We start from the raw sequence: 17554 nt of genomic DNA on the forward strand, positions 1-17554 counted from the left end.
TTTAGGTAGGAACCATGAAGTTTTTAATAGGATTAATGTGGTATGGATTGGGGCGTGGTGATTACAGCTGGGTCGTTTTTCTTTATTTTATTTTCGGTACCTATACGATATTATTATGTGTGGGTGTGCGCACAATCGATAACGACATAAAGGTACTACTCATCAATTATTATTAGTGTCAGAAAGGTTCTATAAAAGAGATTTGAATGAAAAAAACGTTGTTTTCATATTATTACAGTACGTGGTAAATAATACATTTTTCTCAAATATTTCAAAAAATAAAATAAAATAAATTACATATTCTATATTTCTATATAATGTAATATTGTGTATAGAAAGAATACTTATAAGAAATAAGCCTATATTTTGGCATTTAAAAAATCACACTATGTTGTATACATACTACTTATAAGTACAGCAAAATTATTATGCAGTTTACGATGTGTATACAAATTACTGTAGATAACACATTGGGAAATATGCAATAAATTCCGGACTTTGCAAATAATACATGTTTCCCAGAATGACATTGTAAATATTTTTTTATCCTCACACAACATGGGGGTGTTCCGGAATAATACAATTTTCAATTTTGTGTCTTATCTTACCATGTATGAGGCACTATGTGTTACTACGATTTTCGTATTATTTTATGCTTAAAATCAAATTTTTGAGAGACAGTTTTATGGAATTTCGGGATTAAAACATTTAAAAATTTTACCAAATTATATTTTATAATATATCATAGTTAGTATACGAGTATATACACTGCAGACAACAATATTAAAATTCGTTGGTATTATGTGAACATATGATGCGTAAGCCTTAAGTATATGTAAATCGATTATATAGACGTCTGGCAATTTTAATGAGCTTTTAAACATTTAGTTAAATATTTGAAAAAAATTTCATATTTGAATGTTATACTCGCAAAAACAAAACTTTCTGGAATAAAAAAAGGAGATACTACCTAATATAATACCTGGGTATAACCTTATTAACAAGGGGGACTTAGTCCTTGACTATTTTTATTAAATTATGCTAAAATTGAATGTATTGCATTACAATTACATCATAGTCATAACAGTTATATACTTAAATAAATAGTTCAAATTTACATACTCATTCAATAAATATGTAATGTATATTTATTGAATTATGACGACGCTTAGAATATGGCGCCACTGTAATGATATATATATATATATACTATATATATATATATATATATATATATATATATATATATATATATATATATATATATATATATATATATATACTATATAGGTATGTACCTATATTTATGTATTATTTGCAAAGTCCGGAATTTATTGCATATTTCCCAATGTGTTATCTACAGTAATTTGTATACACATCGTAAACTGCATAATAATTTTGCTGTACTTATAAGTAGTATGTATACAACATAGTGTGATTTTTTAAATGCCAAAATATAGGCTTATTTCTTATAAGTATTCTTTCTATACACAATATTACATTATATAGAAATATAGAATATGTAATTTATTTTATTTTATTTTTTGAAATATTTGAGAAAAATGTATTATTTACCACGTACTGTAATAATATGAAAACAATTATTGGGGGTGTTCCGGAATAATACAATTTTCAATTTTGTGTCTTATCTTACCATGTATGAGACACTATGTGTTACTACGATTTATAATGTTTATTAAACATTCATTGGTATATATATATATATATACTATATATACATAGTTTTATGTTAGGACGCACATGAATACTGTATAGTGTAGCATATTATATAGTAAATATATATATATATTATATACTTGTTACAGTGTATACAATACATGTGCGTTGTAGATATTATAATGTACCGTCTACAATGTACACCCTTGGAGCTGTGGGGCCATCAAACATGTACAACGTTTATTGGGGCCTGAGGGGACAATAATATATTTAAGTGTTATTTTGAGCTGTTAAAAAGTGGATGTGTCTAAATTAAATAATATTTGAACAAAATATATAAATGTACCTATGTGTGTGTGTGTGTGTGTGTGTGTGTGTGTGTGTGTGTGTGTGTGTGTGTGCACACGATCAACAACAATATTAAGGTATAATTCATCAATCAATACTAGTGTCAGACTACATTTCTGTAAAAGCGATTTCATCGAAAAAGCATTGTTTTCATATTATATTACAATGCATAATAAATATTTTTTCTCAAATAATTCAAATAATAAAATAAATAACATATTTAATATTCTATATTATGTAATATCGTGTGTATAAATAATAAAATATAAAGCCTATATTTTGTCATTTTAATAACTAGAGTGAATTTTTTAAGTAATCTTAAAAGAGTAAAAGAGTACCGATTTGTTTAATTTCGTATGAAATATTGTAAATAATTGTGTACAAATTATAATATTATGGTTTGATAATTTTGAGTTAATATTACAAAATATGTACGGTCATTGAATTGCATGCATATACATTAGTGTTTGATGCATGTAGCTTTCATTCCATCAAACCCAAGTTGCAACTGATATATTTTATACCTTATCTTAAATTTTATATAATATGTTGTATATCATTTCATCGGTGACTATTTTAATATAACGGTTACGGCATTTCAATGTAATCGATATTATGGTGTTTTCTAACCAAATGCTACATAACTATATTTCAAATTGCATATCAAAAAAAAAATATAGTTAGGGAGATATGACAGCACATATTATACGTAAATCTGAAAATAATCACAGATATTACATTGTTTAACAGTGGCGTAGCCAGGGGAAGGACTGAGGGGGCTGCAGCCCCCCCCCCCCCCCGAAATGATTATTTTAATGGTCTACAATATTCACTCAAAAAGTCTTAAATTGTATTTTCCTAATTTTAAATTGTCATCTTTATTTTGTTAGTTTTCTATAGCTTCGGCCGTGCAAATAGGTATTTAATGCACCGCTGTGTAAAAAATTGAGCTACGCCGCTGCATTGTTAACAAAACCTAACCTAACCCTGTGGTCAGTAAAAGAAAGTATCTAAAAACATATTTTTAAAATTTGAAAAATAATGTTCAAAATTGTTTCCGCATTTCGTTATGGTATAGCTCTTCAATTAGGTACCATTACGAATTATTACTATTTCGAATGTGAAATATATATATATATACATAGATACTTTGCATGTAATTAGTAAACACCGTACTTTGAATTGCCGTAACATTTGAATAGAATGTTTCCGTATTTTTTTTAAACATTTTAGATTCTGAGCGGAGCGATGAATGTATTGATTTTACCACAATGTGTGTGTGTGTTTTTTTTTATGTCTGTCATCACGTTTTGGGGCAGTAAAAGTGCTTCGATTTTTTACTTCAGTACCTCGTTCGATCAGAAAGTGAATCTAGTTGGTCAAAAGTGAAAAATTCTTAATACTTTTCTAAATAATCGAGAAAAACAAACTAAAATTTAAGGGGAAAACGGGAAATTTACGCACACTCATTTTTCGACAAAATCGATTTTGGTTTTTGATGTAACTTTAAAACAAATGACCATAGATACATGAAATTTTCACCGAATGTTTATATAAGTATATTCTATCCACCGTGCAATTTTCAAAAATGTTCGACTTAAGGTTAACTATTCATAGGCATTTGAAAATTTCGATCATTATTAGTTTTTTTAAAATTAATATCGATAAAAATTTATTTGTTAGGCAGAAAAGCTTGAAAATTTAATACAAGACTTCCAACATATTTTTACAATAGCAGTTGAAAATAAAAGAAATACATAGTCACAATTTTGTTTTACAAACATTCAAAGTTTGAATTTTGACAAAATACGTAAAAATCATGAAAATTCAAAAATTATTTTAAGCTAGAAATTCATAAAAAAATTTCTTTTTAAATCTAAGATTTGAAAATTTAACACAAGATTCCTTACAAGTTTTTCAATCTTTATCACAAATAAAAAGTCCACCGGAAATTCAAATTAAATTTTTATGAGCATTTGAAATTTAAATTTTTACAACATTGGATTTTCACTGGATTTCACATTTAGCGATTTTCTTATTTTGGTGTAACTCTAAAACAAATGACCGCAGATACTTGAAATTTTCACTGAATGTTTATATAGACATTTTATATATTTTATGAAATTTTCAAAATATTTTGATTTGTTTTGAGCTGTTTACTGACATTTTAATTTTTCAACTTTTTTTTAGTTTTTTTTTCTATAAATATCGATAAAAATGTATTTGTTGGGTAGAAAAGCTTGAAAATTGAATACAAGTCTTCTAACACATTTTAACAATAGCAGTTAAAAAATATTAAAAATACATAGGCACAATTTTTTTTATAAGCATTTAAAGTTCAAATTTTGACTAAATACGTAAAAATTAAGGCAATGTTCAAATTTTCTTAGATAGAAATTCATAAACGTTTTTTCTTTTATATCTAAGATTTTAAAATTTAATGCAAGGCTCCTAACATATTTGTACAATAACAGTTGAAAAATAAAAGAAATACATAGTCAAAAATTTTTTTATAAGCATTCAAAGTTTGAATTTTGACAACATATTATGTAAAAATCACGAAAATTCATAAATTATTTTATGCTAGAAATTCATAAAAAATTTTCCTTTTATATCTGAGATTTGAAAATTTAATACAGGACTTCTAACATATTTTTACAATAGCAGTTGAAATATAAAAGAAATTTATTGTCACCATTTTTGTTTATAAGCATTTATAGATCAAATTTTGACTAAATACGTAAAAATTACGGCAATGTTCAAATTATTTTTCGCTAGAACTTCATAAAAAATGTCCTTCTTAAATCTAAGATTTGAAAATTTAATACAAGGCTCCTAACATATTTTTACAATAGCAGTTGAAAATAAAAGAAATACATAGTCACAATTTTTTTTTACATACATTCAAATTTTAATTTTGACAATATACGTAAAAATCACGAAAATTTGAATAATATTTTAAGCTAGAAATTCATAAAACAATTTTATTTTAAATCTAAGATTTGAAAATTTTTAGCAATCTATAATATATCCAAGATAGATAAACCGTCTTCGCTCAGAATCGTTTTTCGTATACAATGATATAATATCATTGGTTTCAAATTTAATTCCATCCATTACAGTAACCCACTTGTAACCTACTGTACAGCAGAGCGACATCCACTTTCCCGCTTTTAAATATTCAAATGTCAAAACGAGTATTTTGAAGAAAAAAATAGTGTCCGGTAAGTCAAAGTAAACAAACCAATTTTATATTGAAATATTTATACGTTTTTCGCAAATAGACAAGTCCTATCTACTTAACTAGGAATTTGGAATCACAACGCGATATCTGACAATAAATTAAAAATTAAATTAATAGGCTCCAACGAGTCATGTTTTAAAGAGTAGTATTTAGTCAATCCATATAACATGAACATGTGTACCTACCTATTGTGTGTTTCAGAGAATCAGTTAATCTGTGTAAGTCACACTATATATTATAATATTATTGTTTGCACAACTATAAAAACTATATTAAAGGTGCTAGTAATTAAACATAAGTCACGACATTCTACTCAGAAAAATGTTTTAGTACCAAGCACAAATCATAATGTTATTTTAATACATGTCAAATGTTTTGCTTATAGTAGAAAATGACCGGTAGATAGAGCGTGTGATATGAAATATTTGTTTAAATATTTATCCCGTAAAAAAATAGTGAACAACTCAAAATCGACTTTTTAACTCATACCACGTTATATATTTCAATTATTCGACTTATTTACAAACATTTGAATAAAAATATAAAACATAGTTAATAGCTATATACATACGTCGGTATCCCGTCATTTCGTCGCGATAATTTTGTCGCACGTCAATTGGTCGCAAGACAATTGGACGCATACGACATTTCGTCGCGTGTAATTTCGACGCATGTTACATTTGGTCGCGCGTCATTTTATGGCATATATTTATATAGGTATATAGCTGGTATTATATAAAATAGATTATCTTGTCTTTTTGGGTAGGAACATTTAATAATATAATATAAATAATAATTCTATAGTATCTTTACAATTTAGTGGTAGTGGTGTAGTACCTTCTTTATCATTTATTTTTATTTCAATAGGTAGGTAATTCATTATTTGGTTTTTACGTGAGTCTTTATCGAATATTCGAATTATTACAGTGTACCTACTCATCAGTCATCACGAGTCTCTACTCTCTAATCTCTATCGATTATAGCGTTATACAGTACCGTATTACGTCTACGTATATATACGTCTTGCTATAACAATTAATAATTATTATATATTTTATAAAATATAAAAATTATGACTTTACAATTTATAAAAAGTCAACGAGGGCATGATCTTTTAATTCATGACAAAAAAATATAATGATTCATCTATTAGATTAATGCAGATATGTAAAAATGTTAATAATAATCCAATATGTGAGGTTTTGAAAGGTATTGCTCATAATTTTAATTTTTATAAATAGTTATATTTTTTTTATTTTTGTGTTTTTTAAAAATATTTTATTTAGATTATCATAATTTTTTTTTTTTATTGAACATTATTTTAAGATTTATACATTAGTATAACAAATATATATAACAATAAGCTAAAATGACTGATATGTAATTTTTACATTTTATAAATACAAATATATATAACAATAAGCTAAAATGACTGATATGTAAAATTATTATTATTATTTAGAATATACCTATATAAATATATGCGATAAAATTACGCGCGACCAAAATAAATGTAGCATGCGTCGATATTACACGCGACGAAATGTCGTATGCGTCCAATTGTCTCGCGACCAATTGACCGCGACGAATTGACGTGCGACAAAAATACCGCGACGAAATGACGTATATCCGGGTTTTTTACGATGGTTCAATTTTGTAGCAAGTTACGCGTATATAAAATAGCATAAATTAAAAATCCTCATAACTCACTTCAAATTTAAGTTATTGTAAAAAACCAGCATACAAACACAGACAATGTTCTTAGTATCAAGTTTCATAATAGGTAAATTTACTCTAATATTTAAACTAACGGAATTAAACTCGATCTGCTAAACGTAAATTTGCTATGTTACGCACTTGTCAGACGGAGACAACATATCATGCGGGTGTGGCGTCCTCTTAAATAATAAACACCAGTTTCTTACTTTTTCCTCGACACGTTTTAAGTGTTGACCACTTATGCACCTCATACGTACCAGGAACCCATAACACTCATATGATTTTTTGATAGACACAATTTTCAATTCCTTCGTTTACTCAATTTTGTTTTAGATGGTTACTTTTGGGCCTACACATACCAGGGCCCCATATGAACGACCGCGTCGGTTTGTGACGGCCTACATCACCAGCGATCATTGTTCATCCGGCGACCCGTGGGCCATGAACAATGATATAAGTAGATACTTTTTAAAAGTATTCAGTTAGTACAGTCAGTACAGATACAAAAATAAATCGGTCACATGTGAACCTTTTTGGCTAATTTATTGATTGTGCGATATTAAAGTCGAAATGAAGATTCCCAAAATCAATACTTAAATATTAAAATAAATAATGATAAACACGATTAAAAAGTCGATTGCAATAAAATATCACTTGCTGCATAGTTTCAATTTTTTCAGTAATATGTAAAATAATATACTAACACCGCAGTGATATATAATAATAATATATAACAACAATGAAAATCTGTGTATCAAATACACATATACTAGTCATTAATGTAGTACTTAATATATTTCAATAATAATAATAATAATAATAAATTATTAATAAAAAACTTCGGACTCTTACTAACACCGACAGTGTCTCATACAAAAAATGTACAATTTTTAAAACACTCATAACTCGCTTTAAAATTAAAACAAAATAAAAAGAGGTGCGTTTCGCCAGCACTGCCACTTTCGAATTTTAATGTCAAACATCGACAGTATTATGTACTTTTTTTTGTACAATTTTGTACAACTAAAATTAAATTTTGTACACCCCCCCAAACACGACCAAAACCGTTTTACCTATGCACGTGCTGGGGAAACGTTTCCCCAGCACTGCCAATGTCGAAAATCTAAAAAATTCAATTTTAAACTGTACAGTATTATGTACTTTTTTTTGTACAATTTTGTACAACTAAAATTAAATTTTGTACACCCCCCCAAACACGACCAAAACCGTTTTTCCTATGCGCATACTATTATGTACTTTACTTGTGTATATTTTAATCGAATGATGATACAAATATAAAATACATAAAACGTAGGTAGTATACTATTTTATTCCTGTTCTACGTAATACTTAATATACTTTCCATTCTAATTTATTATTTATACACATTTTATCATACCTTTTGTTATCCAATAGATAATGAAAAATTCTTATACTTGCTTACAGTCTCTTCCGTATTTGAAATTATATCATTGATATTTGATATATCATTTAATTTATTGACGTGAATGATGTGATTATATTTTTAACCATCAAAATTATGCAAAAGAAACAATGATGATATTAGATAATATTCCAAAAACTCTGAATTTAAAAAATCAAATTTACTATCTGAGAGGTGTTGTAGTATTTGAAGGAGGACAGCGTACAGGTTTAAGAGTATCAAGTGGACATTATAAAGGATTTGCATATAGGTCAAACGATCATTGGGAATTATACGATGATCTAAAAGAAAATGTAAAACCGGCAACAAAAAAAAATGTAAATGTTGAATTACTATTATATACTAAGTAAAACATTCAGTAAATAATGATTCTATATTACTGTAATTTTATGTAAAATAATAAAAACAACACTCCTTACAAAAAATGCTAACAGTATACAAAAAGTATAAAATAATTTTATTTTACATCAAATATCCTTTTCATCCATATTATTACCAATCTATTAATTAAACCACGCCATGGCGTATAATACTGTATACAAAAATATATAAATATTATAAAAATACTTTTATTCTTACCCAAATATTTGATATAAATTTATAAAGAAAATGATAAATTGACATTTCGAACTTTTGGTATTAAAAATATAATCACATCATTCACGTCAATAAATTAAATGGTATATCAAATATCAATGATATAATTTCAAATACGGAAGAGACTGTAAGCAAGTATAATAATTTTTCATTATCTATTGGATAACAAAAGGTATGATAAAATGTGTATAAATAATAAATTAGAATGGAAAGTATATTAAGTATTACGTAAAACAGGAATAAAATAGTATACTACCTACGTTTTATGTATTTTATATTTGTATCATCATTCGATTAAAATATACACAAGTAAAGTACATAATAGTATGCGCATAGGAAAAACGGTTTTGGTCGTGTTTGGGGGGGTGTACAAAATTTAATTTTAGTTGTACAAAATTGTACAAAAAAAAGTACATAATACTGTACAGTTTAAAATTGAATTTTTTAGATTTTCGACATTGGCAGTGCTGGCGAAACGCACCTAATAAAAAGACCATGTGATAATCTAGATAGTAAATGTTCGGTAGGTACCTTTGATTTTTATAAGTGGTCGTTCACTCTAAACTCTAAGCTAACAGAGGCCAGAACTAAACGCAAGGCTGGGCATTCACGTGTTAAAAAGTTAAAATTAAATTAAGACGTTAAGTTACTTTGAACTAAGTTACTGATCGAGTAATTTTTATTTTCATAAATAACTTCTAACTTAACGAATTTTGAAACGTAGTTTCTTATGGCGCGATGTGAGCGGAGGGACCCTAGCCCCGAAAAACCGTGAGTAACGAAAATAAATTTGTTAGTCGCTATCCCTCTTACTTTTTACCGCTCACGTTAATTCATTTATTTTTCTTAATATAAATTTCTTAGAGTTAAAATTGTATTTTGATTTTTACAACTTATTTGTATTATACCTATATGTATAAATTATAATTGTGGCAATAACCAAATATTATTTATGATTTAGTATGTGAGTGTTTTGCATTATTTCTATATTTGAAATAACAATAGGTATTAACTTTATAAGTTTATTTGTATGTTGTATCCAATATTTATGTGTGTAATCCATTTAATTAAATCCAAATCCAAATTTGATAATTACAATTATCAAATTTAGTGGGTATCAACATAATATAACATTTTTTAAAGATTATAATTTTGGAAAACCTGTAGCCTGTAAGTAAAAAAAAACACATTGAAATAATTTATTATTGTTTTGTTTAATTTTATAATTGATTGAAGTATGTAAAACTACGTATAAGTATTACTTACTAATAGTACCTACTGTAATATTATTAATTAATACATTTACGTATTAGATTTATTTATAACTCACCTAAAAACTAAATTATATATCGTAAAAAAACCCACATACAAACACACATAGTGTTCTTACCACCAAGTTTCATAATAGGTCAATTAACTCTAATTTTTAAGCTAATGGAATTAAAGGGAATCTGCCGAGTGTAAATTTGTTTTGTTATGCACTTGTAAGACGGAGGCAACAAATGGTTGTGTAGCATCCACTTAACATCAAGTTTCATAAAAGGTCGATTAACTCTAATTTTTAAATTAACGGAGCTAAACATAAATTTGATATAATATGCACTTGTAAGATAGAGACAACAAATGCCAGTGTCATCTCATAAAAGAACGGCATGCCCAAATATTGTGTTGTCACTGAATTCTCTATAGCACTCTTATTTTAGTAAAAAAATGTAGCAAGTACCTAAAATATGTTGTTAGTTACCACATTTTCGTATATCTTAGCCAATTTCGTATTTTTATGTGCCTAGATCGAATATGAGCAGCTATATGGAATATGCTCATTATGGAATACCTATATGTAAATTAATTTTAGAAAACGATCATAACCTGCGCCGATTGATAATTAAAAGTTGAAATTTCATAAAAAAAAAACGACTTAACAGAAAACGAATTTCGTGAGGAGAGTTTATGGTTGTTAAAAACATATATCTGGACACAACGCTCATCGTTTTTACGTTAAAAATATAAAAAAAAATTGCATTCTCGTTATTGTACCGTTTAAAAATTGTATACTTACTAGATTATTGGAATATAAAATCATTCATCATACATAAATAATATATTGAAGTATAGTCAATTAATAATAGATATTCACCATTTTAAATTTTATAATTTTAAAACTTTTTTTTTTTTGGGGGGGGGGGGATTTGACTTTCAATCATGATGATAATAATAATAATAATAATGTAAATGGTCATCACCTGATCCGTGCCAAGTCCGTATAGTCATACCCCATGGACGTAATGCTCCGCGCTCTCCTCGAATAAGGATGTGTTCTTGGAGCGTCTTCGCGGTCCAGTCTTGGACTGTACGGCGGTCCCGGCGGTGCCGACAGGTTACACGCCGATAATGACATCTGTCCCCGCGCCTCCGGATACACACCGTCGACGATGATTTCCTCGGGATCACTTTCAGCACTTCCGAATCCGTCGTCGTCGTCGTCGTTGTCGTCGTCGTCGGATCCATCGCTCGACGTCCAATCGTCATTGGATTCGTCGTCGGTATCGTCATCAGATTCGTCGTCGGTATCGTCATCAGATTCGTCATCGAAATCGTCATCGGATTCGTCATCGAAATCGTCATCGGATTCGGCGATGATGTATTGTAGATCGCCCCCCCCCACATGGTTCATAATATACGATCATAATATACTTAAGATTTATTTTTATAAAATAAATATAAAAATTATATTCATGCGAAACATTATTTATAGTTAATAGACAATTAAGTTTTTTTCATTTCGCTTAAACATAACATTAAGAAAAAAAAATCAGAGGTAAAAAAAAATAATAACAATATTTGGACCTTTGTAAAAAACAAATAATAATTTGATTATAGTAAACACATTTGAGGGGTCTGCGGTGATTGGTCACTGTCACTATATTGTGCTGTGTCGTCTCTAGATGGGTGTCTATAAGTTTTGGAGATTAATCGCACGAAAACGTGTTCTTCACGAACCTAATCATAACCAATCACACACTTAAAAGCCCAAATGGCCGAGGAACATGAAAAAAAAACACATCAAATTAATTTAGTACAGATCACACTAAAACAATGTTACATAATATCAAAACGTATAAATATTTTATAAATTTTTGAATCTTTCTGGCTCGAGGATCATTTTTTCGTGAAATTCTATCACCAAATGAGGGTAGCTGTTTCTTATCAGGTCGGCTTCAACTGGAATGGACACAGCTCCTTTTCCGGTCCACTGGACAAAGTAGATAACTTTTTTTTGTTTTATCGCCATGCCGGTTATTCTTTTTGGCCGGTGTTCATTCCCGTTCAACATACCTTCGCCATCAAATATGTCAGAACACCTGATATAGTTCCTGGAAACGAGTGAACGGTTAGCTGTGTGACAGGTATAAAATAATATAGTCATACGAGTACATAATAATATTATAGTAATGGCTGTGGATGGGGTGTTACGATGCAATTGGCTTAATTCATTAATGTTCTTATTATTTTGATCAACACACGAATATACGAGTATTATATTTATATGTCTTTTAATATTTTGTCATTAGTACATATTTACTATTGAGTACCAACTCGGTCCAAAGTGGAGATACGCGACGTAGCTAGGGAGTGATGGTATATACCTACCCCCACTTGCGTACACCATTGAGGTAGGTACCTACGCGATGAACAAATTCAAAAATTTTTCCACTATAACCAATTTATTAATTTTTGACCATACATAATTATTAAGCTAATAATGTGATGTTTTTGAAAATAAAAATAAATAGTAACTTATTTAGTTGTAATGATGAAGTTCCTTTTTTAATTTAAAAATAATCTAACTTGACCAAATGACCAAATAAAAAAAACTATTTAAAATAGTTTAAAATATTACAATTTTTAAAGATAATTCATAATATAATTTTATAATTACAAAAAAAAACTTTCCAAGAGATAATGTTCTTAAGAGGACGCTACACAACCATTTGTTGTCTCCATCTTACAAATGCTTAACATTGCAAAAGTAAACTCAGCAGATCACGTTTAGCTCCGTAGCTCCGTTAGTTTAAAAATTATAGTAAATTGACCTATTACGAAACTTGATGGTAAGAACATTATCTGTGTTTGTATGTGGGTTTTTTGGTATCCCGTCATTTCGTCGCGGTAATTTTGTCGCACGTCAATTCGTCGCGGTCAATTGGTCGCAAGACAATTGGACGCATACGACATTTCGTCGCGTGTAATTTCGACGCATGCTACATTTGGTCGCGCGTCATTTTATCGCATATATTTATATAGGTATATAGCTAGTATTATATAAAATAGATTATCTTGTCTTTTTGGGTAGGAACATTTAATAATATAATATAAATAATAATTCTATAGTATCTTTACAATTTAGTGGTAGTGGTGTAGTACCTTCTTTATCATTTATTTTTATTTCAGTAGGTAATTCATTATTTGGTTTTTACGTGAGTCTTTATCGAATATTCGAATTATTACAGTGTACCTACTCATCAGTCATCACGAGTCTCTACTCTCTAATCTCTATCGATTATAGCGTTATACAGTACCGTATTATGTCTACGTATATATACGTCTTGCTATAACAATTAATTATTATTATATATTTTATAAAATATAAAAATTATGACTTTACAATTTATAAAAAGTTAACGAGGGCATGATCTTTTAATTCATGACAAAAAAATATAATGATTCATCTATTAGATTAATGCAGATATGTAAAAATGTTAATAATAATCCAATATGTGAGGTTTTGAAAGGTATTGCTCAAAATTTTAATTTTTATAAATAGTTTTATTTTTTTATTTTTCCGTTTTTTAAAAATATTTTATTTAGATTATCATATTTTTTTTTTTTTATTGAACATTATTTTAAGATTTATACATTAGTATGACAAATATATATAACAATAAGCTAAAATGACTGATATGTAAAATTATTATTATTATTTAGAATATACCTATATAAATATATGCGATAAAATTACGCGCGACCAAATGTAGCATGCGTCGATATTACACGCGACGAAATGTCGTATGCGTCCAATTGTCTCGCGACCAATTGACCGCGACGAATTGACGTGCGACAAAAATACCGCGACGAAATGACGTATATCCACATACGTCAATACGTCATAGTCGCCATTCTGTAGATTAAAGAATGTCGCCCGAATGTTGCATTATAGCTATGTAATTATACAATATACATATTATAATATGATAGTCATAATTAATTAGTAACTACTATTAGTATTACCTAATACATAATCATATCAAATTAAACTTAAGAATATATATTGGTTTATTATAACAATAAATAATACAAATATTATAATATAATATATAGTCTATTTCAATTTTTTCTGCTAAACGTCTTGACTTATCGTTGCAAACCAGTGGCGTAGCCAGAAATCTCCTTAGGGAGGGGCCACTAGATAAAACACCAAAATCATACGTTTTAGTATATTATATTTTATATTTAATTAAGACAATTTAAGTACTTATATTAAAACCTGTACAATTTAAGTAATGCCTATTATTTTGACCAGTCTTGTAGTTGCATTCTCCTAGCGGAGATTTTTATGAAATCTTGTGCTATTTCCTCCACAGTTACATTTTCTTCCTTATTTATGTTTGTTAAAGCCAAGCCATTTAGCCTTTCTTGAGATATTGTTGATCTCAGGTAAGTTTTTATTCTTTTAAGAGTAGAAAACGTGCGTTCTGGAGTGGCAGAAGTAACTGGTAGTGTGGAGAACAACTGTAAAAGTGTTTTAATGTTCGGAAAAAGATCTTGGCAGTGCTGTATTGCTTCAATTGCAGTTTGTGATACGTTTTCTGTGTCCTTCCATTGATTTCTCCACATGTGTAATTCAGCACTTAAACTGGATATTGCGTGAGGAAGATCATTTTCATATATAGATGCAGCTGATAAAATTAAATCATCATTATATAAATGCAAGTTACATGGAATTAAGCCTTGAAGTGGTAATACTTGTTTTAACCTTTCATCAAATCTTGAATGTAATTGGGATATTAAACTATCGAGAAATGGTATGTATATAGATACTTTAAAATATTCTTCTGGACTATTAGAACTAACATTTACACGTTTCGTCTGTCTGTTACACATACGAGGCATTTTAATGTTTTTATTCACAACTACACGATTAGACTAGGATCACACTATATTGCGTTTTATCGGCAATTAAATAGCAATTGAAACTGAGCAACGCGTGTGCGGTATCGACGTATTGTCCGAACGGTTCCAGATAAACGTTCTGGACTAGAATCTAGATACGATAATCCATTATTGATTTTATCTTTTGCTATTTATATTGTACTGCAGGGTATCGCAAAACAATGCGAATTAACAATTTACTATTTTTATTTTGGTTTTCATATCAAATCATTATTTAATCATACATTATAAAGTATTAAAGTATAATACGAGTGTCGATTACTCAGTAGTATTGTGTTATACTATTATAATATGTACTACACGGGCCAAGGGGGGGGGGGGCCTGGGCCCCCATGGGCCCCCCTCTAAATACGCCACTGTTGCAAACCTAGTATCAATTATCTATTAAAGAAACTGGGTTCTTATACTTTTTAGATTTTTTGTTTGGGTTTTTAAATTATATAGCTAAGGATTGCAAATTTAAAATAATATTTCTTATTCATAGTTCATATTATGCTGTAATCAAAAATCTAAGAAATAAAATATATAGATACACATTTTTTTTATTAATATTTTAAGTTCAAATTATAACAGAATTTAACAACGGAACCTTAAGCCATCAATGCATTTAATCCGGGATACCGGGAAAAATCCCGGTGGCTAGGAAGCTAAATGGCCCGTTTATCTAAAGTTTAGATAGGAAAAAAAATATAGAAATAATTTAGAGTAATGAATTAATTAATTTATCTATATAGGTACGAAGGAAAGATCGAATTTAATTGATTATTTTAAGTTGAACTTTATGATAAATGATGAATACTGATCATTCAATATATCAATTTGCCGTAGCCATTATCTTCGAAACTTAATCAGTGAATGACTAATTTTATTAGATATAATATATTGTGAAGATAGTCAAAATTCTGATGATAAAGAAGATTCAAATTCATATAAAATAAAGTCATGCAAAAGTTGTCAAAATTGTCGTCTTTGTTGTTACAAGGTCTTAGTTAAATATAGTTTATTTTCTAACACATATCCAACATATTGATATACCAGTAATTATACTGATATATAATATAATATAAAAAGCTAAAATAGTTCATTTTTTGTAACATAGTATATTATTTTTATTTTTATTTTTTTAGAACATATTATATAAAAACAATTATGATTTATTATTATTTTGGTTTTGTAGTTTTGTTAAAAGTTCTATCTATATAAAATATATTATACACTATAATAAATTTTAGTATTTTTTTGTTTAACTGCCTATATACATTTACATACAAAATTATATAAAATACAAATTTTAATCAGGAGATGAAAATTTTGGGTGGAACGGAGAAAATTAATTTTCCAGCCCAGATTTTTTCCCCACTCTGACTCTGGTACTATTTTTAGGTAAAACATTAGTAATGTCAATATAATATCAATTTGATTGATTTTTTATAAAGTAACTGTTGGTTTGAATTAAATACATAATATACAAATAAATATACACGTTTTTAAATTTTTTATCATGGATATTTAAAGTGCAAATTAGTTCGATATTTGATAATTAAACGAAGAATAACGATTTTAATTATTTTGATTTAATTTAAAAATATTTTTCATGGATACTTCAACGTTTTTTAAAATGATATTATTATACTGTATATACACAATGACATGGCATTTTCGAACGCCAAAATGCATTCAACCTATTGTATTACTAAAAGGTAGTAAAATAAATTATCTGCCTACTTTAAACAATGAATAATAATAATATTAATAGCATCATAAAATATAGGTTAACAGTCCACCATTTTCATTCAGAATCGTTTTTCGTATATCTACAATTGTTTTTATCATAGAATTCAAAATTGTCACATCAATGACATTCATACCTGAGTGGTACCCTCTTGGTCGCCCAATTGACAAAACCCCTGTTTACTGTGTACGTTGTATCTTTAATATTTTAGGCCATATTAAATTTATAGCCGTATAAATATCTATATTATATATCAACATAATATTACTCACTAACTACGGCTAAGATACGTAAACGATCAGTATTTTCTAGACATACCCCGCAACCGTTGCAGGTGATCGAGCTATACATACCTATACGAACTAACACACATATACGATTACCATATATTTTACTATTTTATCCGTTTGGCATGTAGATGACGCGACAGTGTATTACAGCTAGAGTCCTAGAGGTAACCGCGGTATATATGGCACATTATTACCTACTGTTATTATTATATTATGCACCTGGCCCAAACAATATTGTATAATTTATGAACCCAAAAATATGATCAAACCAT

This window comes from Diuraphis noxia, unplaced genomic scaffold (genome assembly GCF_037042655.1).
Source record: "Diuraphis noxia isolate RWA-SAM2 unplaced genomic scaffold, SU_Dnox_SAM2 contig0001, whole genome shotgun sequence".
Classification (NCBI taxonomy): Eukaryota; Metazoa; Arthropoda; class Insecta; order Hemiptera; family Aphididae; genus Diuraphis; species Diuraphis noxia.